Source organism: Rhea americana, unplaced genomic scaffold (genome assembly GCF_003343005.1).
Source record: "Rhea americana isolate MKP2758 unplaced genomic scaffold, rheAme1 scaffold_83, whole genome shotgun sequence".
Taxonomy (NCBI): domain Eukaryota; kingdom Metazoa; phylum Chordata; class Aves; order Rheiformes; family Rheidae; genus Rhea; species Rhea americana.
The window spans coordinates 2,571,672-2,596,181 of NW_028187012.1; the positions used below are offsets into that span (position 1 = coordinate 2,571,672).

General features: G+C 43.3%; 1 protein-coding gene and 1 pseudogene across 1 annotated transcript in view; both read left to right on the forward strand.

Annotated features, from left to right (window-relative positions):
- The window catches only part of LYRM7 (LYR motif containing 7), a 37,618-nt gene extending 26,787 nt beyond the window's left edge, over positions 1 to 10,831 (forward strand). Inside the window, exon 6 of the mRNA XM_085323236.1 lies at positions 10,768 to 10,831. The gene's annotated coding sequence lies outside the window, so the exon portion shown is untranslated. The remainder of the gene's footprint in view (positions 1 to 10,767) is intronic.
- An 846-nt stretch (positions 10,832 to 11,677) lies between these two features.
- Positions 11,678 to 13,074, forward strand: LOC146585288 (uncharacterized; annotated as a pseudogene).
- The last annotated feature ends 11,436 nt before the right edge of the window (positions 13,075 to 24,510 follow it).

Here is a 24,510-nt window from a genome sequence, read left to right on the forward strand (position 1 = left end):
ACTTTGAATGCCAAAACAAAGAAATTGAGCAAAAGAAGGTGTATGTCTGTTATTCTTCATACATGTCACAACYGAAAAACTAGTTACATTGGATACTTCAACAGAGAATTTATATCCTAGTTTCAGTTTGGTTGGCCAGGTGCTGAGATTAGAGCTGGAGGTATTAAATGGACAAAGAAAGTACAAAGAAACTGTGTGGAAGGTCTCAATAATTGTAGTCCATTGAATTTCATTATTCAGTGACATTTGACTGCTTCTTCATCATCTCCAGAAAGATTAAGTTAGTGGTTCAGGTCAAACTTGGTAAAGCCAAGAGCTGCTGCATAAATGAATAACAATTATGATTATTTACAATTTTAGCGGTAAAAAGGCATATGCTGGGGGGAAGAGGCCTTAAAATGTAAATACAAGATTTGATCCCTGTTAATTAATTTTAAACATAATGCCAAAAAGGGAGAAATGGAGCAAAGTACAATAGAAATTCTGCCTGGCTGCTCAGCGTAACAACAGAAAGAACAGAAATTTGGATTTAGGATATGTATGTGCAAAAACACACTACTAGAAATTTCAGGTGATGAATAGAAATGAGAATTTAGGAGAAATTTCTTGAAGAAAAAAAAAGCTCTCCCTGGTTTTACCAAACAATGTATGTGTCAGAGATGGTTTGACAGAAAGCGAGGGCAGYGGCAGGAAGAGAAAGCTGTGGCATGGGGTGGGCACCGCAGCAGTGCGGAGGGTGAGATGAAATAAGAAGCTGAGTTCCTTGAGGGGAGCTGGCTGGYGCTTGACCTGGAGGGTAAGCACACCAGCACTGAACTAGATGTAATGAAGGAGGAGGCTGGGAACAGGCTGAGAAGGTCAGGCTGGTAGCCCAGGAGAGCAGTTTCAGGACCTGCGTTATAGATTAAATGGCACCGAGGAGCCAAAGAGAAAAGATGTTTCAATAATCATGGTAGAGGATAGTGGGAATTTATACCAGCAGTTTAGCTGCTACAACAGGAAAAAGAGAGGACGTCTTAAAATCTTATGTAGAAAAAAGATCTGGCGTGCTGTTATTTCTTCATATTCTGCTTGCAGCAAGAGGTAAGTGTTTCAGATAAAATCTCTCTGGCCACGTTAGGGTAGAAATACTGCACTGGTTGTGACACAGGACTGTTTTGAATAGAAAACAGGAAATTAATCTCTGATTGAGATCTGTTTCTTATCACTCTTGTCCTACTTTGAAGTTCTTACATCCAAAGTATTTTCCCTGCAAGCACAAAATTGTTTTCAGAGTAATAACTCCCCTCCCTTCCTCCCTTCTTGAAATGAGCCTTTGATTCTTTTGCATACGCTGCCTTAAAATGGATATAGCGTCGGTAGGAGCTAGGTATYCCCATCAGAGCCTGGAGTGTCTTTCTGCTTGTCGGCATGGAGGCATAAGGGAGTGTTAACGAAATTTGCCCACGCTGTCTGGATGCGGAAAGGAGGAGAGGTCAGATGCCCTGGAGCTGCCGGATGCCTGGCTGAGTGGGACTCTGGGGCTGCGAGAGGTGGGAGGAATATTGGCTCTGCCTCCTTAATACGCTGGCACACGCGCTAATGGCAGCAGAGAGTAGAAAATAGCCTCCGCCAGCAAAAGGGACTGGACCGAGTTATTGTTCCCGAAGGCAGGGGGAAGCAGATTGCTGTTCACAGAGCCGCAGTCGCGTTGTTGCGCTCCGTTGGTGACCCCCTAGCTACATGCATTTCAGAGCAACTCTTTACAGCTTTGTTTGCTGCTACTGGAACGGGTCCGCTATTAAACTTAGCACTGACTGCAGTGCATTTGCATCCGCAGCAAACAAATTGCAAGGTGATGAGAGTGCACTTTATACAGTGGCTGTACGGAATAAAAACAGATTACTTTGGTATTCACCAGAGTATGCTGCACAGTCTAAGGGTAGAGGGGTGAGGTGGGAGTAGGTCAGTGGAAGAAGTGAATATGAGTGATCAGCAGCTACGCAAATAATCACAAAATGTACAGAGGCACTTTTTGAATGAAAATAGAATATGCAACACAAGTAGCCAAAGAAGCAGAAGAGCACTTGCTCATATCTTGCTGCAAGTAGGCCAGTGAAAGGGGGCTAAGAAAATGGTTATTGTGTCCTTACACAGTTTCCTTCAGAGAAAGAATCTCCTCCTTTTTAGAAGAATAAAGAGCTTGCCTCTCAGAGGGGATGGGGTAAGGCTGCTTTTTTAAAATCCCTGTACTTCAGTACGTACTCTACGACTTGCCTGTGATCCCTGATGGCCTGCTCTGCACAGCTGATGTGGAGCTAGTTCCCAGCTTTCATCTTTAAATGAATTTCCCCACAAAGAGAGGACTGCACAAAATGGTGTGTATAGCCTCCGGCTGTGTTAACATCATACTGTTTTTGCCACTAGGCTGGTGAGAAGAAAACACCTGCCTTTGCTGCTGTACGTGGCCTTCCCCTGACCCTTCAGCAGATCTGAGGCCTGGAAGAAAGGTGTGGAGGAAAGGCAAAGTCTGGGACTTGGGGATTTTGGAGGTCAAGTCCTCTTTTATACTGCATGACTGAGATGGATGTAATAACATTGCTGGGGGAGAAATGCCCTACTCATATTTCTTACTAGTCTTTAGTGCTTGAGGTCATATCCCTGTTAATCCGGTCCATTTTTGTACAAAGAACGATACCTTTGCTTGTTCTTCTTTTGTAATCCTCAGTGCTAGTGCCCTTCTCCCTTAAACAAGGAGACACAAGTATATCATTAACTGAGAGTCTGGTACTTATGTATGTGATTTGTATGTGTCTGATGCAAACGCATCTTATACAGAAAGTCTTTTGCTTAAAGCAGTATTTTCATCTTGTCGTATATTAGAGTCGATGAGGTTATTTTCAAGGGCTTTTTTTTACAGTGAAACAGTAGCATTTCTAGGACACAATATCTGCAATAGCAGATCTTTGAGGTGAAGAATAGGCCTGTGGGGACCTGATACTGTTCTAATTTTTCTGCAATTCACAGCAGGAACTCTTGTTAGAAATCACTCATTCAAGTTGCTTCAGTTAGATGTGGTGCAGTACTCTGGTGAATTACATATACATCCTCACTATGCCTCARAGTGAATATTTTACATGATAAACATTTTCTGAACAATAACCATTCAGCAGACATGCAYTAGCCAGAAAAAAAGTTGGGGAAGATTTGCTAGTTACCAAGTAACAGCCAGATTCTGATGCCCACAACAGGATAGCAATGATTATATGAACAATTTCATGCTGGAAGTTTGTAAGTCACTTTAATAGCTGTCAGATGTGTTGTTTGATATTGTACGCTTCTACGACATAGAAATAAAGAACAGCCACAACATGCTTGCATTTAGCTTGTTCTAGAAGCAGCTCTGGAAGTTATGGTTATATGGTTAATAAAATGCTGGTACTTGTTGTGTGTGCATTTACATATGCATTTATAGGTAATTCTTGAATCTCTGGAGTCATCAGATGTGACTATGAGGAGATGATCACAAAATAATAAATCATGAAGCCCTGACACTTCTGAGTGCAGAGCTCAGGGTGTGAACTGTGTGTCTGTGGGCTTCTTGTTCCATGGTACAAGCAATGAGTTTGCTAGTCTTGACCTCAGCTATRCAGGCCAGTGCCCTAAGTGGGATGTAAGGACAGACTGAAAGGCTTGCTGCTGCTAAATGCAGGTACCTGATGTAACATGTGTGTAACAGTTGTGTTTTGAGTTAGCTTAACCAGATGCTGATGCTATGAGGTGTTTGCCAAAAATACATTTTGACAAACATAGTACTAATGAAAGTTGCACAAGGGTTCACCGAGGACATGAAAGCAAGGCGCATGTTCAAGGCACTGTCAGCACGGTTTTGTTGTTGGCTTCTGCTGATCAGAGATTAGGTTGCCACTGAAAGGGGAAATTACACCTTGTCCTCAAGTACATGTTCTTGCTACTGCTTTGATACCAGAACCTGCAATTGTTTGGCAARTCAGGTCATCTTGTTGATCTGGCTGAGATCTACCCTTGCAAGAAAAAAATGTTAGACCTTGGTAAGACTGCTGTGGTGAAACGATTCATGGCTGAGTGATCACTAAAGCCAGTGCAAAACCATGGCAAGCATGCGTAGCTGAGCCTAAGGAGAGGAGCAGGACTGCCCCCTTTGGCAGCAACATGGCCGTAGAGCAGCTCAGGGTGACAGTGAAACCATACCCTAATTTCTCATTCCCCTTGGTTCAGCTCAAAACTGTTCCTGTCTCTCAGGGGGAATAACAGAGTAGTTGGCGAAAACATTTCCCAGTCTCACTCAGGAGTAATCTCTGTTTTGGGATACAAAAGTCTAAGGTGCTGCAGGTGCAATTTATACCTCTGTTTTCCCTACATGAATTGGATGTGACCTTTATTAATTGAATCCTCCTTTATTCTTTGACACAGCTACAGCTGTGGATATTTTCAGGCTGGCTCCAAGTCCTTTAAGGGTTTTGATATGTCTTTATGGAAGTTTTAACTAAGCTGGTCCAGCCACAGTCAGAGTTATATCCTCATTTTTTTGAGAACATATTAGGGATAAGAAATGAAAGAAATGACCAGTCTGCACCTCTATTCAAAATTATTAGAGCACCTGCTTTTGTGGGGCTGAAGTCTTGCTCTTTGACCTCTTTGTCTGCCTGGCCCAACAGAGCGCTATTACGGACATCCGTGGYAAAAAGATTTTTCTGCTTACCCTGTGATGAAGTGAATGCCAGTGGATATAGATAACTCTGTCTCTACAGTATGAAGCAATTTCTCTCAGTTCTTGTAGAAAATACAGGTTTTATATTTTTAGTTCTTCTTCATGCCTGAAACACCCTGGRAAAGAAGGGATTTCATAGCCTTGTAAAAGCTGTGCTTGGAATAGCTGTCAGAAGTGAAATGACTCATAATCGATATTAGCAGGAAGGCATGCTTGATGCAAAGGAAGTGTGTGGGCAGAGAAGCGAAATAAGCCTGTTAAAGGAACTAGCAGAAGCCTCCAAATATAGAAGTTGGTGGTAATAAATTCTAATTAAAAATGTTTGAATCGATAATAAAAATGAAATATATGATTCTGGTGACTGATACATGATTCTTTTTCTCCTCCCTACTTACCTCCCTTCCCCACCAACAAGCACCTAAACAAGTCATAGCTTGTGCAGTGGACRTGCTCCACGTTCCCAGCTCTTGTCACTAGAGAAAACACATGGGGCATCTCCATAGAGAGACAAAGATGTCGCAGTCCTAAATGTTGTACCTCGTACGTTTTTGGTGCCTGATTCAACAGTGGACCTGAGCTGATACCCTTGGCTTCCTCTATAATGCTTGAGATGAGCTGTGTGCTAAGGAATGGGGCTCATAAAAGCCATCATTAGTTTTGAGTAGGGGACTACGTAAGTGAGAAACGTAGGAAAAAACAAGCCCCGAGGTCTGTCCATTCCTTTCAGGCAGGAGGATATCTGCTTCTTGCTAGATGTCTCAGGAGCTATCTGCCTTTCCTGAACTCTTTCTATAAAACACTCCTAATGTAAATCAGCATTCATTTTTTTATTCTAAAAATTGGCCAAATTTGAAAGTATCCATTATTCAATCAGCTTTTCCCACTTAGTTTTATAGCACAGTGGTCTAATACATCACTTAAACAACTGAAACTCACTCCTTGTCAGTGCTGAGAAGGGTGGTAGCGTTTTAACAGAAATAACTACCRTGACTGTACAGGATGGCTCTTTTGAAAGAGGATAGGAAGGAAAGGGGAAAGAAAGGAAGAGTAAAGGAAGCCAGAGGTTCACAGCGTGAAACTACCTCTTCTCAGTGTCATTCTTCACTTTTAATCATAAACATTCCTCAAACCCTCTGTATGTTTCACAACTCCAGAAAAATCTTCAGTCTCATTCAAATCTCTAGTAAAATTCCATATATCCTAGAAATTACATTCATTTGGAAGATGTACCAAAAATAAGCCAAAATGTTAAGACAATTTTAAYAGATTGAATCCCTGACAAAATTTTTGCTTCTATACATCTGCTTTTCAAGGTTCTAAATTATCCTGTCGGGTTAGTATACAACATCTACTAAAAAATTATCTTTAAAATAATCTCCCCATCTACAAACTGAGAAACTGAAATATGTAATAAAGTGACTTTAGGCCCCCCCTAGCATCAACATGCAATGCAACCCTGGCCCAGCACGGGCAGCGGATGAGGGCTGCATCCATCCCTCATACCATGCCTACTTGCTAGTAGACCTAGTCACCAACACYTGGTACTTGCATGACATTCTGCCCTCATGAGTTATAAAGCTATTTTGTAAAATGTTTATCAGCAATCCAGGAAAGTACTGTCATTCTCATTTTACACATGGAGAAACCGTTGCAGAGAGGTTAAGTGGTTTATGTAAGGTCTTGGAGGAATAGAGCAGAGAATATAGTTCAAGAAGCCTAGCCCTCATGACCTTGATTTAGCTGACACTTTCTTTGCAAGGACCTCATTATTCATCCCAATTATAAGAAAGGAAAGCCATGAGACATAGTCAATTATGATAATGAGGCTAAAATCATGAAGAAAATACAAGAGAGTATTTACCACTAAGAGGAATACAWTGTTGAGTAAGTTGTGGGCTTGTGCAGAACTATTAGTTCTGACTTCTGCAAGCAGACTCTGCTAAATCAGCAATTGGCATAAGTGATCTGCTGCATTTCCAGATATGGGCTTAGTTACCCCAGGGCTGTCTTTCATGCATTCATGTTTTAAACTGTATAAACTATGACTTCCTGAAAATAAAAATAGCTGTGTTAAACTTAGACTTTCATTAAACTATTTCAGATTACATGTGGCAGGAAAAGTATTTCTTTGCATAATAAAAGTTTCTGGCTAGTGACAAGACATTTTAAGACTTAAAACATATGCGATGTYCAGAGTCTCCTCTCCTCCTCTTCTCCTTCTACTTTTGACTGCTCTTGACTTCTAACATTGACGTTTTTAATAACAATAAAACTCAAAACCGTACAGCTGAGTTCTTCTATCAGAGAAGTAAAACACATTAGAGCAGTATCAGCATTTTACAGTTTCTTTTCTGTGCCCGGTAGAAGCCCAATCTGTGCTAAACATCATGAACAATCTCACTGAAGGTCACCGAGTTGCCTCCATGCAAGGAGGTAARAAAGAAGCAGCCATCTTTTGTATTAATGAGGCAGAATGCCATTTTTAGGACATGTCCACAGGTCACATGTTTAGTGAGATGGTAGCTCCTAAGGCCAAGTATCAAGTTGTGTAGTAGCCGTAGGCAGTGTTTGACTAACAGGGCTTCATGCACTCGCTTCAGAAAAAGCACTAGGTGAGGGAAAGCAGCACATGGTAGAGCACAATGACATAGAGTGTGTAGATATCCACATGGCCTGAAAGGTTTGTTCTGCTTCACCCAAAAAATTCCCCCAGCAAAAAAAGAAAACTACTCCTCAGATCCTGTGGTCTGGTAGTTCATGGAGTTAGGAAGTTTGATACACGTGGGTGAAGGGTTAAAGCTTTAATAATGTTTTAGAGTTATTTTTAACGATATTTTCAAGGGAAAAGAAAAAAGCAAAGCTAAATTCTGAAGAGCTCCCCTGAGGTGCGGACATCAGCAGTGTGCTGTACCATCCTCGTGAGCTTGTTTGCGGGCTTGAATCACAGGGGAAGGTTTGGGGTGTGTTTTGCTGGTCCAGCCCAATTTGTGTTTCAAGTGAGTTAGAAAATGTGGGTTTTATTCTCTTTTGGTGGTAAAAGAGGCCCTTCACATCATCAAAGAATGGGCGTTCATTCTGTCCACCCCAATCAAAAGCACTTGCCAAGGAGCTTTTTTCATGGCTGGAACAGTGCGCTGAGGAAGATTCCCCTTCRTCCACAGGTACTTTCCCTGGTCTCCATCAGTAAGCTCCCTTCCTCTCACTTCTGCAGAGTTTCAGAAGGTCTATAACTGGTCAAAACTGCAAACCCCACTCCAAGACTGATGGCAGAGAAAAGAGACATGGGAAGATGGATAGGAGAGAAGAGCAACTTAAGACCACAGCTTTCTGCAGCACTTCTTATTGCTGCCAGGCTGAGAAGAAATTCTAGAGCTATGCACAGCATTTTTTGCAATATTTATTTTCTCTTGGGTAATAGAAGCATGAAATGAGAGAAAGTCAGTCTGCGGAATGAACAGCCTTACCGTATTAGCATCTTGTGGCCATATAAAGACAGTAATCTCTCTAAAGTTGCTTCGCTCTTTTTGTCTTGATGTCTTGATGACTCCAGAAAGCAACATGATTTACAGCAGAACCCCTGATACAAAAGGGGAAGAAAGGCAAACAATGAGGATGTTTTTAATGAATTGCTTGCCCCGTTACAGACGGGTTTTTTAGAAGTTATTTTCTGATTTGTCTATATTTAGACACTGTTACTGGTAACTCTGCTCTTACTGCATGCACCAGTGGCTCAGACTGCAATGCACTCCCGTTTTTGACTCTAGGACAGGAGTTTATGGTTCCCAGAGCCCCACGGGACTGGGTCTCTCTCTCTCTCTATCAACCATGCATGTATGCACACAAACATGATGTAAATATTTATTATTTCTCTGTAGAGAACATACATACAATAACCAAAGAGTTCTTGAATGGCAAAGGAGTGACAGGCTATCTAATTTTTAAACAGTATGAAAGTGAAATGTTCTATGCCCGGCTGTTCATTTTTTGTTGCACATCAGTGAATTCAGATGGTCTAAGTTAACTTTTAGGGTATTTCTACATTTCAAGGTCTCTATCAGAGCAGGCTTATCTGCAGCTTAAACAAGTATATACAAATACTGCATTTTTCTTCTGCATTGCAAACTGCAGATCTAGCAGTTACCATTTTCAAATGAGCAAAAGAGAAAATAAATATTATATGTGCAGGGTAGGACTGTAAGATGTCCCAAATATAGGCTGGGAAGCCAACAGTCCTGCATCCTGAGCCAGATTAGAAGTCACTTTCAAACTTTGCTGACAGTTATGTATATGTAAGTAATCCATACTTAGGCATTGTAACAGAGTGCACGGTATTTCAGTGCCCTTTGGAAGAGACAGAAAGCCTAACACACTCCAGCCAGGTTTTGTCTGTGGATTGCTACATGCAATGTAGCATGATGTGCCAACTCTAAATCAGAGGTCTGAAGCAGTTCAGAAGGATGATTTCTACATGAGCAGATAGCCTGGTGCAACGACAGCGGAGCACCARAGCAAAACACCCTGTGCTGAGGACCTCATGTCCACACTGTACACATCTGGGAGGTTCTAAAGACAAATGCAAGTGTGAACTAATTGGAAATTCCTGAATCCATTTGTCTCAGTGCTTTAAAGGCAGATTGATTACAAGCAGAAGAGACAGATGGAGAAAAAGGAACTGCTGGAAAATACAACTCTGGCCAAATTTTATTTTTATCTTCTTTCTTTTGATTATAGAACTGTATGGACTGASTACCAGCCCAGACATTTTGTTGATGTCAAACTGAATTAAAATAGATCACTTTATTAAAAACCAATAGGGAAAAATGTGTTTCAGTGGGTGGCCTGGAACCATTAGAGTAGTACCAAAGCCATCCAAGTCCTCACCTCCTCCCTCCTGATCGTTTCTTACTTTTGGTTGTTCTATCTTGCTTCTATTTTAACTGTGTGCTCCTCAAGGTACTATCTATTTCTACATATGTAAGAGCTTTCTTGTTTTGGTAAAATATGACATAATGGGGCTTAGAGATGCTAGCCCAAAGCAAAAAGTAAACAAAACTAAGAATAAATATATTTAATATTCTGATCTTCCATTAAATATTCAGTCTGCTCCTGCTCCCTATTTTCAAAGCAGCTGACCATCTCAGGAAATGAATACACATCCATTTCCTGCTTCTATAGATTCAGTTTATGATGTGTGCAAAATCTGTATATACAGTGGTCATTCATCATGTAGGTGAAGTCCAAAAGGACAGAAAAAGTGTTATCTTATTCAGGAACATACACATCATTTGTTATAAATTTTGAAAAGAAATTTGACGATTGTGAGATTTTCTAGAACATCAGCATGGGACAAATAGGCTGTGTGTTCACTATGGGGCAAGCGTGCATGTCCCATACTCTGGTCCCACCAACACYTGCAGGAGAGGACCTGGAGCACTTTGCAAGTTCCTGCTCCCATTGGCTGCTAATCCTGGTTACCTCTGCGCCACCCTATCAATAACGTAGGAAGAAACATGTGGAGCTGATGCTGATGACTACACATGAAATCCTCAACAAAGCTAAGAAATTTTCTTATACCAGAAATAGTCTTGCATGTTCCTGGGAACTAGTTTGCTTGTGCAACACAACTGCTAGATAAAGAGTGAGATCTGGGGAGAGAGAGAGGATTTTTACAGCTTCAAGGTGAGGGTTTTGTTATTTTTTGTATGTTCTTTCGAAGTTTCATTTGAGGGYAATAGTAGGAAGAAATTGTAAAGGAAGACCAGAGAATATTTAATTGTTCTACTCCCACGCTAGAYTGAGCATAATAAATGGAATTTGAGCTTCATGGCTCTAATTTGATTCTCCAAAAGTTCCTCATTCTCTTTTGCCCAAGGCAGACACCTATTTCCCTATTATAGTTCCTCTAAAACTAACATAGCACTTGGGGCTTGATCCAGCTTCCACTGAAGTCAGTGGGAATTTTCTAATTGATTTCAGTGGGAACAGAAATAGGCCTCTGGGATACATCCTTACATTATTATTTATTTCTTTTTTTTCAGATTATGTCATCATAAACACATCCTGCATTCTTGAGGAAGGCAAATGCAAGATGTATAAAGAGTTGTTGGAATAGTTGTTGGAAGAGGTTGGAATAAACCTCTTGGTTTATTCCAAATCTAAATTGGGCTAGGGAGAAAACCTGAAAGACCAAATCAAAATCTGTTCTATAACCCAAATGAGTTAGTACATTTTTTTATTTAAGTTCCAGTATGCCCACATATTACACCCAGTTTTCTACCATAAATATAAATAAAACATCTTACAATAACAAACTATAAACTCTGGTAGTGGCTTCTGGAAAGGTTTTTGGTACGATAGACCGATGTTATTCCCTGTTTTAAATTCCTAGCTCCCTGGATAGAGCACCACAGTGCATTAACAACTAGGTAGTGTTAGGTGGTTCTGGTTTTGTCATGCCATAATCTGTTTCTGATCCCAATGAAASAAGTGGTGGTTAACCTGTTTCCAAATGTGTATTTGGACCAACAAGGCTAAAAATACAGAGACCAAAGAGGAAACAGTCACATGGTGGACATGAAATACTAAAGTACATACTGACTTCTCAAAATTATATATCCTTACATCTTCCAGGGCACAGTCCTATTTATACATCATTGCCATTTGCAGCTCAGCTGTAGAATGCTTGAGGAAAAGATGTTTTACCATTTCTATGAGGTATTCAGCATAGAAATCCTTGGAATGCTTTCCGAAATATATAAACGGGTARAACATGTTATACAGTTGTTCCTGCTACCATTCTCCACTTCTTCACTGTAAGTTTTTTGATATATGCATACTGTAATCAGTCACACTGTAAGGGATTTTTAGTAATGGAAAAGGATTCACCAACATTTTGTATGGATTTTTTTCTTTTTTTATGAGAGCRCAGCTAACAGAGGCAGTGAACAGATGCAGCAGTTTGTGCAGCAGTTCCGTGGGAGGAGCTCAATTAGGTGCAAGAGGACATCTTTCTTTTTTTCCAGTCCTAGCAGTGCCCATTCTCACAGACATGGTTATAACTCCCCGCAAAGCACATTTGATCCAGCTTCCACTGGAATTGCCACATCAGCTGTGTCAGAAGCTTCAACCCATTCAGACCCTCTTACAGCAGATGCTGCCCTACAGGTCTCAGGCTGCAGGGACTGCTTGGAGCCTCTTCAGAAGGCCCRGACTGATGGTCCACCCTCCTGCAAGAGGTGTGCTGTTGTTGACGATTTGTGTCGTCAAGGTAAGGAGTTGTGAGAGGAAGTCATTAGACTGCAAAGCATCCAAGAAAGTGAGTAGGAGATAGACAGGGCGTTCTTGGAGACCGTACTGCTCCCGGAGTCCCAATCCYCTGCAGCAGGAGAGTTGCTGAAGGACTCTGTGCAGAGCAAAATAGTACAGCACAGCASTGTAGAAGACGGCTGGGAGCTAGTTGCTTCTCAAACAAAAAGAAGAAAGGCCCCGAATCCTGCTGTAGACTTGGAGTTACAGTTCAAGAACAGGTTTAGTGCATTCCAGGATGAGGAGAATCCAGACCTGACCTCAAGGGAAGCAACTGGGCTGTCAGACCCTGTGCCTTGCGTGACCACGTGGAAGAGGCRACGAGTGRTTGTAGTGGGTGACTCCATGCTGCAGGGGATGGAGGCACCTATCTGCCGAYCCACCCCTCCTCTAGAGAGGTTTGCTGCCTGCYGGGGGCGARGATACGAGATGTGACTGAAAGGCTGCCAAGGCTTGTCCGCTCATCAGACTACTACCCTCTGCTGCTCTTTCGTGTGGGTGCTAATGATAGCAAGAGCAAGCTGGAAACAAGCAAGCAAGAATTCAGGGCTTTGGGCATGGTSGTCAAGGGTCTGGGAGCCCAAGTGGTCTTCTCATTGGTCCTGCCGATTACGGGGAGGCATGGGAGGAGGAGTAGGAAGATTTTCCAAATCAACAACTGGCTAYGCTGCTGGTGTTGGCAACAGGGTTTTGGTTTCTATGACCATGGAACRTGGTTTGAAGATCARCAACTGGTGGGGAGAGATGGGATTCACCTCACCAAGCGGGGCACATTTGCCTTTGCCAACRGATYGGCCAGCCTAGTAAAGAGGGCTTTAAACTAGGTAGGAAAGGGAAAGGGGAGAGTCATAGAGAGAGGGTAGTCAATAAAACACAACTCGGGTTGAGGGGCCTCCAACGGGTGCGAGCAGCTGGGGATGTGCATTTGGGACATGGCTATGGGGGACCGCCCCCCCCCATACACCCTTCCTAGGAAACCTGCATCTTTGAAAAGCCTGTGCACCCATGCATGCAGCATGGGGAACAAACAGGAGGAACCAGAGATCTGTGTGTGGTCGCAGAGCCATGATCTCATTGCAATCACAGAGACATGGTGGGATAGGTCGCATGACTGGAACACTGTCATGGATGGCTATGTGCTTTTTAGGAAAGACAGGCCAGGGAGGCGAGGTGGTGGAGCTGCTCTTTACGTGAGAGAGCAACTGGACTGCATCGAGCTCTGCCTAGGAGTGGAGGAGGAGGAGGCAGTCAAGAGCTTATGGGTAAAGATCGAAGGGCAGGCTAGCATGGGGGACACTGTTGTGGGTGTCTACTACAGGCCACCTGACCAGGAAGAGGAAGTTGATGAGGCCTTCTACAGACAGCTGGAAGTAGCCTCACRACTGCAGGCCCTGGTTCTCATGGGGGACTTCAAACACCCTGGTATCTGCTGGAAGGACAACACAGCTARGCACAAACAGTCCAGGAGGCTCCTGCAATGCATCGATGATAACCTCTTGTCACAGGTGGTGGAGGAGCCTACAAGGAAGGGTGTCCTGCTGGAYCTTGTCCTAACCAACAAAGAAGGAYTGGTTGGAGAGGTGAAGGTTGGGGGCAGCCYTGGCTGCAGTGACCMTGAGATGGTGGAGATCAGGATCCTGCATGAAAGAAGTAAGGCAATAAGCAGGATTGCAACCCTGGACTTCAGGAGAGCAGACTTTGGGCTCTTCAGAGACCTACTTGGAGGAATTTCATGGGTTAAGGCCCTAGAAGGAAAGGGGGGTCCAGGAGAGCTGGTTAACATTCAAGCATCACTTCCTCCAAGCTCAAGAGCGGTGCATCCCTATGAGTAAGAAGTGCAGCAAAAGGGGCAGGAGACCTGCACGGTTGAGCGAGGAGCTTCTGCCAAAACTGAGACAGAAGAAGAAAGTACACAAAATGTGGAAGAGGGGACAGGCTGCTTGGGAGAATTAGAGGAATSCWGTCAGASTATGTAGAGATGCAGCGAGGAAGGCTAAGGCCCRGTTGGAATTGAGTCCTGCAAGGGATGTTAAGGACAATGGGAAGGGCTTCTTCAGATACATCAGCAKCGAGAGGAAGACTAGGGAAAATGTGGGCCTGCTGCTGAATGGGGCAGGGGCCCTGGTGACAAAGGCTACAGAGAAGGCAGAATTACTGAAGGCCTTCTTTGCTTCAATCTTCACTGCTAAGGGCAGCCCTCAGGAATCCCAGAGCCTGGAGGCAAGGGAGAAAGTCTGGAGAAGGGAAGACTTTCCTTTGGTTGAGGAGGATAGGACTAGAGACCTTCTGGGCAGGCTAGACATCCACAAATCCATGGGCCTGGATGAGATGCACCCACAAGTACTGAGAGAGCTGGCAGATGCTCCATCATCTTTGAAAGGTCATGGCGAACTGGAGAGGTGCCTGAGGACTGGAAGAAARCCARTGTCACTCCAGTCTTCAAGAAGGGCGAGAAGGAGGACCCAGGCAACTATAGGCCMGTCAGCCTCACCTCCATCCCTGGAAAGGTGATGGAACAGCTCCTTCTGGATGTCATCTCCAAGAATATGGAGGAAAAGAAGGTGATCAGGAGAAGCCAGCATAGATTCCCCAAGGGGAAATCCTGCTTAACCAATCTGATAGCCTTCTCTGATGGAATGACTGGCTGGRYAGMTGAGGGGAGAGCAGTGGACGTTGTGTACCTTGACTTCAGCAAGGCTTTGGACACTGTCTCCCATAACATCCTCCTAGAGAAGCTCCGGAAGTGTGGGTTAGACAAGTGGACAGAGAGGTGGATGGAGAAATGGCTGAAAGGCAGAGCTCAGGGGGTCGTCATCAGTGTCGTGGAGTCCAGTTGGAGGCCTGTGGCTAGTGGTGTCCCCCAGGGCTCAGTAGTGGGTCCCATCCTGTTCAACTTATTCATCAATRACCTGGATGAGGGGACAGAGTGCCTCCTCAGCAAGTTGGCTGATGATCCCAAGCTGGGAGGASTGGCTGACACACCTGAGGGCTGTGCTGCCMTTCAGAGAGACCTGGRCAGGCTGGAGGGCCGGGCAGAGAGGAGCCTCATGAGGTTCAACAAGGGCAAGTGCAGAGTCCTRCACCTAGGGAGRRATAACCCTAGGCACCAGTACAGGCTGGGGGCTGACCTGCTGGAGAGCAGCTCTGCAGAGAAGGACCTGGGAGTGCTGGTGGATGACAGGTTGACCATGAGCCAGCGATGTGCCCTTGTGTCCAGGAAGGCCAATGGTCTCCTGTGATGCATTAGGAAGAGTGTTGCCGGCAGGTGGAGGGAGGTGATCCTGCCCCTCTACTCAGCCCTGGGGAGGCCTCATCTGGAGGACTGTGTTCAGTTCTGGGCTCCCCAGTCCAAGAGAGACATAGAGCTACTGGAGAGAGTCCAGTGTAGGGCTACAAAGATGATCAGAGGGCTGGAGCATCTGCCCTGTGAAGAATGGCTGCGAGAGCTGGGCCTCTTCAGCCTGGGGAAGAGMAGACTGAGGGGGGATCTTATCAATGTGTACAAGTACCTGAAGGGAGGTCGGCAAGGGGACGGGGACAAACTCTTTTCAGTTTTCCTATGTGACAGGACAAGAGGCAATGGACAGAAATTGAAGCACAGGCAGTTCCGCCTGACCGTGAGGGGGAATTTCTTCCCTGTGAGAGTGACGGACCCCTGGAACAGGCTGCCCACCTTCTCTGGAGATATTCAAGGCCCACCTGGATGCAACCCTGTCTGACATGCTSTAGGTGACCCTTCTGAACAGGGAGATTGGACTAGATAATCTCCAGAGGTCCCTTCCAACCTTACCAATTCTGTGATTCTGTCTGATTTTTGGAATGTTAGAAYGGACAAGCTGTATTACTTAGCAAGAGTTAGCCTATCAAACTCTTGATCAGGGACTGCCAGTGTATTTGCTTTGCWTATTAATAGGGTCTATACTAGGATGCCTTGTTTAAAGAGTGAATTGTTCTGGAATGAACAGCTGAAATCTCCTCAGGTGCAAGAAAAGACCTGCTGCTTTTTGAGATGAGACATTACTGAAGTTGCTGTGAATTTCAATGGAAGTTTCACATCTGGAGCAGTTCCAAGATCTGGCTCTTATTTTGGAAACTGAATTACATTTAGTATCCATTTAAAGCTTAGACTGTTTTTCAAGCTTGTGTCTACCCAATTTTATCATGTATTGTATAATTTCTCTTTGCAATTACTCCAGATCCACTGAGCTCTACTAAAATTCCAGGACATGGGTCTGCCAATTAGCAGCAGCTAAATGCCTCTATTTATGAGGGGAAATCAGGTGTGCATTCCTGCAATTTTTCACAGAAACTTGCTTGTATAACTCAGTGTGGGTGTTTTATTACTTTCACCTCAAATATTTTTTCTTTAAACATTTTCATAACATTGTGTAGGTAAGACTTGGGTAAAAGTGTTTTCAGATTTCACTGAAGGACTGTAAGGAAAGATTCCTCTCCATACTGCAACCACCTACTGTGCTGCTGTGGCTACCTCACATGAAAAGGAGACATTCCTGGAATAAGTGAAATACAACACAGAGCAATAAACCTCAGTCAAAACTATTTTCAGGGCCATTCAAAGCGCTAGTGGTAATAATAACATATTGATCATCCAAGTTCTCGTCTCAGTAGAAAGGAGGACTGATGCAAACATCATTGCAGTAAGAAGAAAGATTTGAAGGTTTCAGCTACACCAGCTCCAACCTATTGGGCTGCCCTGGCTGCTGCCTCCCAGGTAAAACACTGAAGGCACAGCAAGCTACTCCCAYTGAGGGCCCATACCTGCAAAACTCACTTCTGGCACACCTCAAAAAGCCATATTTGACAATCTTTTTATTTGCAACTTACCAATTAACTCATATGAGTGACCCATTTGTTTGCAATAGGCCTTCCAAGGTMTTAAGGCCCCTTATTCCAGAACATTTGTCTTTGGATATAGCATGATTGTATTTAATTCAGTTAGATATCCCAGTGATGTGATATGTTAGACGTCAAAGTTGTTGCTCAGCAATGACATCTGAGGAAAGTTTCCTTGAAGTTTAAATATGGAATATTGAAGAGAAGGAAAACGGTTGATTAAATGCTCCATGCTCACTTTTGTCCCATGAGGAAGAAAAGGCAGTCACTCAARACCTAGAGGAAACAGTCTTTCAAGAATATTTGGATCTACAGTGCAATTAGCTGGTAGAACTTAATGTCACCATACATTGCTAAAGGCATAAAGCTGAAAAAAATCGTTATTACCTGCCTATGGCAGGTATGATTTCCATCATGTCAATTGGGTRATTGGATAGTCCTGTTTTCAAGACTATGATCTCATTCTCCCAAATACATAAATGTGAAATTCTGAAGAGTTCTCTGAAGCTATTTTCCTGTTATTTTATTTGCTTTCTTTTCAGTTTTGTGCTCATTTCTTTTTTCTAAGGAAACAAGGTTTCTCTTACCAAACTTGAAGTTGTGCACCCTGTGTAGGTCTGTGTGTTTGTCATAAGAAAGGTAGAAAGCCCAGATCTGCAGGCTTCTGCAAGTTTCATTAAAATAGGTGGACCAAAAGATGAGAAGTTGAAAAGCCGGAGAATGTCATTTTCCTTCGTTAGACTGCAGAGAAATCACACAGTAGGGACATTGTGACTGTTTCTGCTGCAAGAAAACTTTGGTCATCTGACTTTTTACTAGACATTAGGGAAGCAATCTCAGGACAGAAACTCTAAGAAACTGAAATTTGTTAGTTCCAGCAGTCATGGAACTCTTACGTTATTCTTAATCATAGTTTAATTTGCATGTGTTGTTCTGTCCTCATTTCGGCACAGACTGAGATCTCACTTCCCTTTGCAAATCTGGGACTACATGAGAGAATGGATGTTACCATCCATTTCCATTTCGGATAAATATTCTCCTACCAGATATTATGGGCCATAAGCTTGATATCTACCTGTGATGATACATACAGCATTGCCTGTCACATATGGCTAGAGCTATTGSTTATTCGCTGAGATTATGGCCATAAACATTTCACTTTATTTCCTCAACACCTGTGAATAATTTTCTGGTACTAGACAGCGCATTCACTCAGGCCATTCATGTGCACGATATTGTCAGTGTTAATTGCTACATCAGTGAGCTTGTTGCATTTGGAACAACAGGTAGGTGTTTGGGTCCAGCCCTATGCAGGTGACTATACCACGYTGCGGCAAACTCTGTGTTCAGTGGTGCAGCTGAACATGCAAAATCACACTTTCTGCAAGAACAAATCAGTGASACTGAGGGTCTAGTGATAAAAAGCTGTGTAACTGCACGTATACGYTTTATGTGGATTGGATGACACTTGAATTTAATTTTTGAGGCAACWTACATTCACATATACCGTGCCTCTGTCTTGGCCTGAAGGTCTTCTGAAACCCTCCTACAACTGCTCTAGTGCATATACAACACTATTAGCAGTAGTGGATTTCTGATTCTAGGAAAAGCTTGGCATGTTTTCCCTATCCTGTCATCTAGCTCTTTTGTTAGCTCCACCTCTTCTGACCAGTGCTATGGACACGAAATAAACATCAGTACTTAATGATAATACAGTCTGAGGCTCCAGTTGCAAGTTCAAAGAGCAGAAGCTTCAGGGCACTCAGCCACTGTTCATGTGCTGAGGGCGATTGCTTTTTTCTCATGAATATGAATGCCCCATTCAAAACAAATGTCGTCAATCTCTGGTGGCTTGGGACTGAAAGTTATTCCAAATTAGTCTAGCAGATTGGCAGAAAATCAAAAATACCAACAATATACGAGTTGATCCAACTCACTGCCAGTTACATAAATGAAGGAGGCATCGTAATGGAATGGCTGACTGCACAGCCAAATACTGTTGCAGGCAGGCTTTTAGTACTACCTATCCATCAGCTGAATAGCTTCTGTTTGCAGGCTCAAAAATTAAATACCTAGTTAAACTAGCTACAGTAAACAGTGTAGATTAAAAAAAAAAGTAATGGAAAAGGTACACTGCAATTTATAAGGTGAAATTTAATATGAAGCTTTCTAGTATAAAGAAAAAAAGGCCCAGTCACTCAAAACACTGGGTTATGAAGCTAAACCTGCAAGATTAAAAACTGGTTTCACTGAAGGCAATGACATGTCTTCCATGTATGTCATTTYAGGTCTTGGGTCAGCATCAGATTGGGGTATTTCCCTGTGTTTGGGAATCCAAAGAAAGTTCCATGGAGAGGATAGAATTCCCCTTACAAGAATAACCTCCCRCCCCCAATGCTAGATATAGCATCCTGTTGTATTTTTCAAAGCCAGAAATAGAATTATTCTGAAAACATTAGGAATGTTAATTTATTTTTCATATTTCTTTGGGGGGAAAGAAAAGAATGAAAAAAAGAAAGAGAGAAAGAGAGAAAGAGAGAAAGAGAGAAAGAGAGAAAAAGTTTGAACAGTTTAAAGGAGGGGGGAACCCATGGTGATTTATATCATTTCTGGAATAAGAGTTGCCATGTGGTTACCACGCTCAGTTACACTGAGCCAGCTCTGCTAGAGGGACAGGCAGGTTAATACCAGCAAGAATGTGAGTCCACCTGGTCTGCAGTTTAGAACAGGGCTAGTATGGCCCCATTCAAAAAGAAGAGGAGAGAGTACAAATCTTCAATGAAAGTGATCAAGGACTCAAAAAGAAAAAGGAGAAGATTAAAGAATAAAAACAAGAGAGCATTGTCAGCTTTCAAAATGTGGGCAGGATGTTGGTGAGGATGATTGTAAATGGTTCAGAGACCTAACAAGTCCCTTACCCAAAGTTCCTGTTGATTTCAGAGGATCTTTTCCAGGATGAATAAAAGAAGCTTCCTAAGAAAATACTTTTTCATAGCCAGCACTATTAATGAGATAAGATTGTAAAACTCTCCATGCCATTAATAAGCCACCTAAGAACATTAACAGTAATGTAGAGAAAATAAAATGTCAAAGAGGATTCCAAAGTTTTTTTTCCTCCTGTTCTTTGAGCATCCCATCTGGTTTCATAGTGGCATATTGCTGCAAAATCTGCTTTTTACAATGCCTAATGGAATAGCCCCTGATCTCTGGTAAAACCAAGAAACCAGTATTTTCATAAACAGGAAAACAAAGAAGCTCCCTAGAGCTTCTGCAATAATAGTAAAAATAATAGCATAGCATTATTTATTATTTGCATCACAATAGCAAGTAGAGAAGCCAAATAAATTGGCAGTTGCTTAATGCCAGGCGATGTGCAAACATGGAACAGCTGCATGCAACTTAAATAGAGGAGACAGCCAGAGGCAACAGAGGAAACAGAGACACTAGGTGGTACTAACTGTGGTCACTAACTGTRACTTTGCAAGGCCACAGGCCATGTACAGGCATACAATGAAACGAACTTATAGAAAAGCATTAGAAAACCAATTATTGGAGCTGGTTCTTGYGAGCCAAAAGAATTTTTTGCATGCATACTTAGTGTAAAAATACTATTGTTTGTGGGCTTACCTTTCTATCAGGAAAAAAAAAAGGAAAATAAATGAAGGTATCATTCAGAGTTTTTACTGTAGCCTCACAATGAAGCAACTCTATGGTATTCCTTTTCACTATAGCTATTTAGCCAAGTTCCTTTCTGATAGAAATATTCCTGTTATCTGAGAAATTCCCTTTGAATCTGCACTTGGTAGTTCCTTTCGTTCACAGATCTTCTTTTTTAATTAYGCAGAAAAAGTCTGAGCTATTTTGCCAAGTTCAGGCCTTTACATGTTCAGTGAGAAGTCACTGAGCCAAGAGGACATAYGTACTTTTCCATCCTCTTCTCACTTTCTCCGTGAGTTGTATCTGCCTCATGCTAATTTAGTAAAAGACCACCTTAGCTTGTGCTACAAGTCTCTGTCCTAATTTGGAAAGAGACACACCTGCATGGCCATAAGGGCTATAAGGCTCTAGCTATAGAGCCATATGGGGCAGGTAYGGTTTGTCAGGCTCCACATGGGCAGTCAGCAGGCTGCTCTGTAGACGGGCTTGTATCCAAACTCCGTGCAGGTTCAGAAGGATTGCTGGGACTTCAGGACCAAAGTACTGCCTCTTCTGGAGAGAGCAAGTAAAATTTTCCTTTATGCTGACTTGTTCGCAGGGAGGAATCATTTAGAGAAAGCACTGGAAGGTGAATATTCCCCATAGCTTCCTCCTACAAAGCAGGCTATTTTTCCATAGTGGTGTGTGGATGAGGAGACAAGAAGCTGGCTGTGCTTCCCCTCCCTGCTTGTGCTCAGCTCCTCTTAAAGCTAACAGTTATGACCAGATTGAACTTCRGCATTAGGTTATGAACAGACCCTTACAAGTGATTAACCCAGCAGAGCTCAACACGTTGCTTCTTGTTAGCTGAGTCACATTAACAGACTGTACACCTAGCTCTTTGCCTGTGGCAACTGCAAAGCAAAACACATGTGCTTAGACTCCCTTCATGAAGGTACACAGTTGCCACAGGTAAGGAACGTGTATCCGGTCAGTTAATGTGGCTCAGTGAATAGGTGACTTAACCACTTGCTGGTCCACACCTGCACTGCGTTGTATACAGCTGCACTAGGAATAGAGGAATCCCATGGTGTTTATGAGCGTTATGCCCACACATTGCTATTCAGCCACAGCTAAAATGCTCATTTTATTGAAAAGCTCATTTATGCTCATTTTTAAAAAAGAGAGCAATGCACTGTATCATTAAATTTGGAGTTAAAAAGCAATTTTCCCTTTTAGGAAGTAATCGTTCTTTCACATATATCATCAAAGCTGGCAAACAATGTATTTCTATTTSTTGTGTTGTTGTTATAGGCTACTTAACAAGCATCCTGGCACACAGGGTGGAAAAAAATATCAGTTATTATCAGAGGTTCATATGAATATTGAGTTAATTCTGTTTGGCCATTTTTATGCCTAGGTAAGATCCTGAAAACATAAGTAGAGGAAGAAGAAGATTTTGAAGGATAAAGTTATTGCATATTACTATCTTTGGAAGAAGCAGTAAAAGTTGACGATGTGTATAAGACTATCAACAAAGTGGGAAAGAAATTAGGGGAATGGTTGATATTTAGTTAGGAGGCCTTAGCTCTTGAGGAACTAACTGTAATAAAGCAGAGTATGACCTGTTGGTCAGAGACAGTTGTCCAACTCAGTTCAATCCTCTGAAGGTTTAACTGAGTTTATTACAGGCATCGCTGGCTCTCTACACAGTTTGTTCTCACACACACCATGATTAGTACTTTGTTAGTAACCATGGCAGCTAAATATGTATCATCCTTGCCAGAAACGGAGCCTGGTGCGTGACTGTCTTCTGACAACTATTTGGCACATGCTTTTGCAATGTAGATGTCTCCTGACTGTGCTGCTGGACCTGGCTYGGACAGGTTGGCTTCTTATCGGTTTATGCTGGGGGGCTACTCAACCTGCCTTTGGGCCCTCTAGTCTTGTTGAGACACAAGGCAGGGGAGATACCCAAACTATGAATAATGCACTGAAACCACCTAACACAGATAGCTGTGGATGCATGTGCTTGGCAACCCTTGTTCCGAGAGGAATTACCATGGGGAACAGCTCAAACCATATGTGTTATGACAGGATCTGACGTAAATGCCACAACTGTTTAAGAAAGTAGGAACTATACGGTGTACAGTGTAGGAACTGTACAGTGGAACTCCTAATGTGGACAGTCCTTCACGGGAATCATTGATGTGTTAGTAGCTTTGGCCTAAGATCCCCTCGACTCTCCTGTGATTCACCCGCTCCTGCATGAAATTTGGCCAGTAAGAGCTGGAAGACTTGCATCACATGTCTTAGATTCAGAGTACTGAAGTGACATATTGTATGCATGTGGTGGTTTATACACTCRACAACACAGGATCATGTTTCTGAAGAAAGTTTTCTGTGTAAATACACCTACTCCCAACATCTCCATGTAACTACTTTTCTGCATGAGCTCAATATAGCTTTCTGCTCAACAGATTTGTCTTGGCACATCTTCTTCAGCATTGCTTTGCTCCTCCCCAAAATCTTTCAGGAGTGAAGTCCTGAGAAAYAGAGTTTGAGAAAGAAAATGAACTAGTGCTTAGGCTGACTAGATCTGCACTCAAACTCTGGATTAAGTTTCTGGTTTTACCATATACTGTATGTATGACCTGAGGCAAGCCATACTGTCTCTTTACGCTCTCCTCCTCTGCGAAGTGGGGATAAYAATACTTTCTCTACATCACAGCATTCTTGCGAAGAAAAGTCCATTAATAGTAATTAGAAGCTTAACTAGAATGGTAACAATGACTGGAGCTGTTTGTAGGCATCGGATAAAGATGTTCCACCATCCTAACGTGCAACTGCAACACCCACCACAGGGCTGGGCCTGGTGATTTGTAGTGGCTTGATCTCTGCAAGGGAAGGTCAGTGGCTGGACAAGTGACCCCATTCAAACGCGCCTCACACAGTGGCCTTCACAGGGCAATTCAGAAATTACCACACATAGTACTTCAGTGGCACAAAGGAAAGCCTCTTAGAAAAATGTTCAAAATCATAGAAAAGAGCCTAGAAAAATAATAAAAGCCAAGGGAAGAAAGAAGATCAGATCAGTGGAAAGCACTGCAGGAGCACCACTTTCTGCATTATATTGTCAAGTTGATACAGGTTTCATTATGGACACGAAGCCTGTATTGGCAATAAGTCTAGATGTCGGAAGTATTCATACAGACTTAAAGAGCAAACACTTTTGAATAATTTTTCACAAGTTTCCTCTCCTCTTCCAGATTGCTTTGTAACAGTTTGCTGATTTAGGTACAGACATGAAAACTTTTCGCTGTACAAACTGATCTCTCCAGTCTTTTGGTGATACTGCCCAAGCTCAGCTCAGCAAAACGCCCTCAGCACTGCAACATTTTCCATTTTTACCCATGCAATACACCCTATCCTCAAAATGAGGACAACTAGCACGGTGGTGAGATGGAGGAGGATGACAACTTCTCTTGGTTTGGAGAACTGGGACACAGCATAACCAGGCTGGCACTGGGCATAGCTGCCAGCGTTATCTCGCTGTGAGGAAGATCCGATCTCGCACGCCGCCGTGGTTCACGTTTGATGCCCACTTGCCACGTTTAGCTCGGAAGAGCGAAAGCTTTCCCCTTCTTTCTCAAAGGTGACAGGCGGCCCAGCCGACCGGAGCGGCGCACGCCTCTTCAGGCGCCACGGGAGCCGTGGGCGCGGAGCACCCAGCACGGAGCCCCCACCGCGCCGCACGGGCAGGCAGGTCGCCGTCGCGGACCAAGCTCTTGCTCCCCCCAGGGAAATCAGGAAGACGCGAAGGTCCACCAGCCTTCAGAGGGGCGTTGCTGCCGTGCGCGGCCCGAGGTCGCAGCCCGGAGCGCTCGGCCACGGCTCACGCTCCCCCTCCCGCCGCCCGCGGCCGTTAACGCCAGCCGGCAGGTGCGGCGCGCGCGCCGCCCGCGGGAGCCCCGCCCGCCGCCGCC